Genomic DNA, 5314 nt, shown 5'->3' on the forward strand with positions numbered 1-5314 from the left:
AGATGATGCACCTCTAGTTCTAACCATTTCTATTAACCAATGCAAAATAAATTGGATTAAAAATATAATAACAAACAAATACAAAAAAACAACAAATAATTACATAATAATAAATATTTAAACAAATAATAAATAATAAAGAATACAAATTAATAATAAACTAAGAAAGAAATACACAAAACTTACTTAATAAATAATACTTAAATCATTATAAATTATAATAAAAACATTACAAATTAAAAATAAATAAGAAACAAATTAAAAAGTAAAAAAAAAACTAATTACATAATAATTATTATTTAAATAAATAAAATATTTCAAGTACATTACACATTCAAAACAAATTAATAAACAACTACAAAAAAAGTAAACAAAAATAATTACATAATGAATAATATTTAAAGAATTATAAATTATAAAAAAAAACACAACAAATTAAAAATAAATTAACAAACAAATAAAAAAGTCAAAAAATACAACAAATAATTAAATAAAAATTAGTATTGAAATAAAGAAAGAAATATCAATAAATAATTACATCCAAAAAAATGTTTATTAAAAGACAACAGACATCAATTTAATGTCTTCTGACGTCAAATATTTAACATTTAACATACGTTTAAAATTTTAAAATAACAAATGTTAAAAAACTATTTTTGTGTTAGTGTTGGCTTATCTGTGTACACAAGATGGAAGATGGAGTGGTGTGTGACATAATTAATATTGTTATCTTTGGGGATAAAAAATATATACGAAATAAACTTAATAGATGTCAATTCGTATGAACAAATTTTCCAAAGCAAATGGCAATTACGTTGAAGCTATTTTCTCCAATTGCCTAGTCAATAGCAAGAAATTTCTTATTTCTTTCAAGTAGTTTTACAATATGCTCACTTGCAAATAACTTGCAATTAAAAATCCAACACTGGATGCCTACCAGCAAATATTAGATTAAATAAACATACCACTACTAACCAGAATTAATTAATACCACAAAACTTACGTAGTTCCTTATTAACAATTTCAACTCAATATGGTGTTAAACTATCCAATAATTCACTGGTAGATAAAGGAGTCGACTAATCTCAATAGAATATAAGTTGCGTGGACCAGGTTTGCCTCGTCCTTTTTACAAAGTTGAATTCTATTTTATTCATAGATATTTTACAAAGTTGAATTCTATTTTATTCATAGATAGTTATTATATCAAGGTCAATAACAAATCAAAAATAAAAGACCAAGTGGTTTTATACAAAACAGAAAAAAGGAAGATAAAAGTTTAATTGTTGAAGTGGTAAGACTTGTTCTGTCGAGGAGGAGGTTATCATGTCCAATAACATTTGAGCCAACTATATAAATGATCGACACCACTTTTTATTCAAAACCTTAAGGTAATGAATTAATGGGTCTTTCATCTTTATATATTGTTCTATTTTCTCATTTCTATCCAATGTGGGACTTGAATCGATATCATTCTTTACCCAAAACCTTAAGACAATGAGTTAATGGGTCTTTCATTTTTATATATTGCTCTACTTTCTCATTTTTATCCAATGTGAAACTTGAACTCACACTTGAATACCCAACAAGGCTAAGCATGGATAGTCTGTTAAAAATGACCAGAATAAGGATATTTTGACATTGTAGAAGGAGATATAATAAAAGATTCATCATGTTATATGAGAAAACAAGTTTGCACCACCCTTTCCGTTCTTTCTTTCTTTCCATTTATTTGTAAATTGTTGCACATACAATATTTGACACCCAATTAACGATAAAAAAAAGTAATTATTTGACTTAAGAAAATGTTTGCTGAAGCATCTATTCGCTTTTATGCTTGAGTCCCCTCTCTTGTGGTTTGATTCATGTTATATTTCCATGTCACTAGTGGAAAAAAGTCATTCTATAACAGACCTATTATAACGGATAAAAATAATTCATCATAATAGGTTGACCAGTGGCAGAATTGTAATAAACGTAAGACATATTATAACGGAGTTTTAAAAATCAGTCATAATACATAACACGGTGGCAAACTTGTAAATAATTTCAAAACGTATTATAACGGAGTTATAAAAATCAGTCATAATATGAAACGCGGTGGCAAACTTGTAAATAAGTTTTAAACCGTATTACAACGTAATCTTGGATAACTGTTATAATATATGAAAGAGTGAAAAATTTTAGTAAGATATTATAACTGGTTTTAAATATCAGTCTTAATATTTCTCTAAATTGATTTTCCCATTTCTCTCTACAATTTTAGTCCCACAGTGTCGCAATCTTTCTCAGTGTCGTCGAACCCTAATTCTCTCTCAGAGTCCAGTCCGCTGATGGCTTCGCAAATGGCGATCTTCTTCCGCACGCGTTCTGTTCTCTTCTCAAAACTCTCTTCCCTCGTCAAAACCATATCCACTTTCCCGTCCTCTCGCAGGAGCCTCAGTTGGCGGATCCCGCTCCTCTCCCTCCCAACCTCGCCTCCGACAGCCCTTTCTACCACCAAAACTGGCGCATCTCTTCCTCTCTTTATTTCTTTCTCCTTTGAAACCCTCTCTTCCTGAGAGATTGGTTTTTCACAGCGACGAGGTACTTTGATTTCGTGTTTCTGTTGGTCTGCATTTTCGTTTCATGCAATGCATTTCATTCTCTTTGATGTTCTTGGCGCGTCGATTGTGTTATTTGCTTTTGTTCTTTAGTTTAAGGGTTTTAGGGCTGGCTAGGTTCAGAATTGACGACTCGTTTTTGGGTGAAAATGGGTGCTTGATGGTTCAAGCGTTGGTGGATTCCGAAGGGAGGTTCGTGGATATCTCAGCTGTGTGGCCAATTACCATGAATCCTGAAACCATTTAGTGTGAGAGTAATATAAAAATTTTGTTTTTCTCTGTTATAAATTTGGTATGCTGTATCTGTTTTTTTGTAACATAAAAATTTGTGTGTTTAATAGTTTCTTGGTTTGTGAGGTATAATTGGTTCTTGAAGAGTAGAGTTCTCAGTATTATAATGCTTATATTTTCTAGTCTTGTTGTTAAAGGGTATGATTTTTATAGTTCAGTTGCTACATTATATAATTTTCGGAGGGATAGTTGACATAGGGATGATATTAAGGTGTCTTAGCTAGTCTAGAAAGGCCTCTTTATACCCTAATGAGCTGAAAACACTTGTGTGAAGGTAAGTTAGTGCTTATATCCATTTCAGAATTTAAAATTATGTATAATTCTGATATGAACTGCCATGGACTTGTATTATTGATGTGACTTTCAATTCACCATAGAACCTTGTGTTTGGTTGGATAGGTGGTGATGTAAAGTATATTAAGAGTAGTGGTTTAAAGCTGGTACGTGCGTGAGTGATGAATGGGTGTTTAAAAGGAACTGAATAATTTTATTTATTTCAGAACACTGGCAAGTACTGGTTTGGGTGGTCAGCTTTCTGGAGATATTGGATCACTGTCTGAATTGGAGATTTTGTAAGTATTTTATTCAGTATATTCTTTTGCTATATCTACCAAAGGCAATGATCAAGTCATAAATTAAGAACATGTTAAAATTGAAAATAATGAGGAACAGAGGAAGTTGCGATGAATAATTTGCTTTAAAATGAATAATTTAGCTTAATGGTCATGCATTGCATAGAATACGATTCTGCAATAATTATCCCAGTGATGCAGATAAGTACAAGTTTCATTAATAGATTCATATCCATTAATGGTCATGCAGATAATTTTTGTAGAATGCTAGTCCTTTTAAAGAATAAAGTTTAGTTTTGAAATAGAAAGTAGACATTTCAGCTTTGATTTTAAATGAATTGTGTATTTCAACTTAGTTTAGTTTTGAAACATTGTTTTAAGCTGTCAATTAATAAAAAAAATCATCCTTGGTTTGACTTTTGAGATGGTCATTATTATAATCACAGTTTGTAATTGAATATTATTATAACAAGACCAAAATTCACATTGTCACTACATGTATATATTATTGTTCATTGGGAAAGATATCATATAAGTTTATGATTACACAAGCTTGTAAATCATGTTTGAGATCTTATTCTGCATTTTCTTACAGATAACAAAATCGGGCACATTCCTGTGATTGATGAGAAGGGGATGATTGGAATGGTGTCCATTGGAGATGTGGTTCATGTTGTGGTGCGCGAGCACCGTCAAGAGTTTGAGCATTTGAATGCTTTCATACAAGGGGGTTATTAGATGTTGATGATGGTGAAAATCTCTGAAGAGCACTGAAGCTAATTTGGATTAAGTAATAAGCCTGAGTGTTTGTAAATATGTTTGTGATTTCAGTTCTATCAACATTAACCCCAATGGTGTAGCAGCATATTAATAATAACAACTGGATGCATTTTGAATCTGTTTTCAACTCTCGAAAACATATTTCACATGGTAACTTTTCTTTTTGCCTTATCATGGATGCCACAGTTTAATACGTTACTTTTATACGTAATATTTTCAAAAAAGTGCTTGAAAATAATTAAGAAAATAAAAAAGGAACTCCATTTAAATCTGCATCCACATTATCAGGATGTCAATTATAATAATTTTTTTTTAAAAAAAAAACATATATTATGACGTACTAAACAATGTACGTTATAATATGTTGATTCTGAAAACTGCCCATATTATAACGTACTTCAGAAACTACGTTATAATATGTGGAACATATTATAACGTAAATTTCTGCTACGTTATAAAATGCGCAGAGTTATTATATCGCCCAGAACTATGTCCCCAGTAATTACGTTATAAAAGATCATTTTTGTACGTTATAAAAAGTCATTTTTCCACTAGTGTGTGTTCTTAATTTGTAACAAATTTTTAATAACATGGAACTCCTAAGAATGAAGTTCGACATTTTGCTATCTCAACAATACTAATTAAGAATCAGTAACTACCCTTCCTTATCTTCCTTAGCTTAACTGCATTCAAATGAAGGGTGTGTGTATAGTGAAAAGTGTGTATATGATGAATCTTTCTTACCAAAATCAGTAGTCAAATCATAGTTCAAGAATTTGATCTCCTTACTAGACAGACAAGGTTTTACCTGAAAAAAACAAAAGTAAAAAAAAATATAATTAAAACCAAATTTAATTGTGATTGGTGATGTATTGAAAAATGGTTTTGTTTTGAGGCTATTTTGACTATGCTAGTATTAGATTCGGATAGCACAAAATATCTATTAGTGAGAGTTAAATGAGGGTTCTGCATTTGCTATGCAGTAAGCACTAATACAGAAACTTTTTTATACTAGTTAAAATCATATTTTTATACCCGTTCTGAAACTGATATAGAAGCATGGGTATA

General features: G+C 30.1%; 1 long non-coding RNA gene across 1 annotated transcript; it reads left to right on the forward strand.

The window, feature by feature from the left end:
- The first annotated feature begins 2288 nt into the window (after positions 1-2288).
- On the forward strand, positions 2289-4297 carry LOC148202910 (uncharacterized). Its single transcript, XR_015785279.1, has 3 exons — positions 2289-2586; positions 3395-3466; positions 4062-4297. It is a non-coding gene; the product is annotated as an uncharacterized LOC148202910 (long non-coding RNA).
- The last annotated feature ends 1017 nt before the right edge of the window (positions 4298-5314 follow it).

This window comes from Vigna umbellata, chromosome 3, assembly GCF_029865625.1.
Source record: "Vigna umbellata cultivar VRB3 chromosome 3, Vumbellata_1.0, whole genome shotgun sequence".
Taxonomy (NCBI): Eukaryota; Viridiplantae; Streptophyta; class Magnoliopsida; order Fabales; family Fabaceae; genus Vigna; species Vigna umbellata.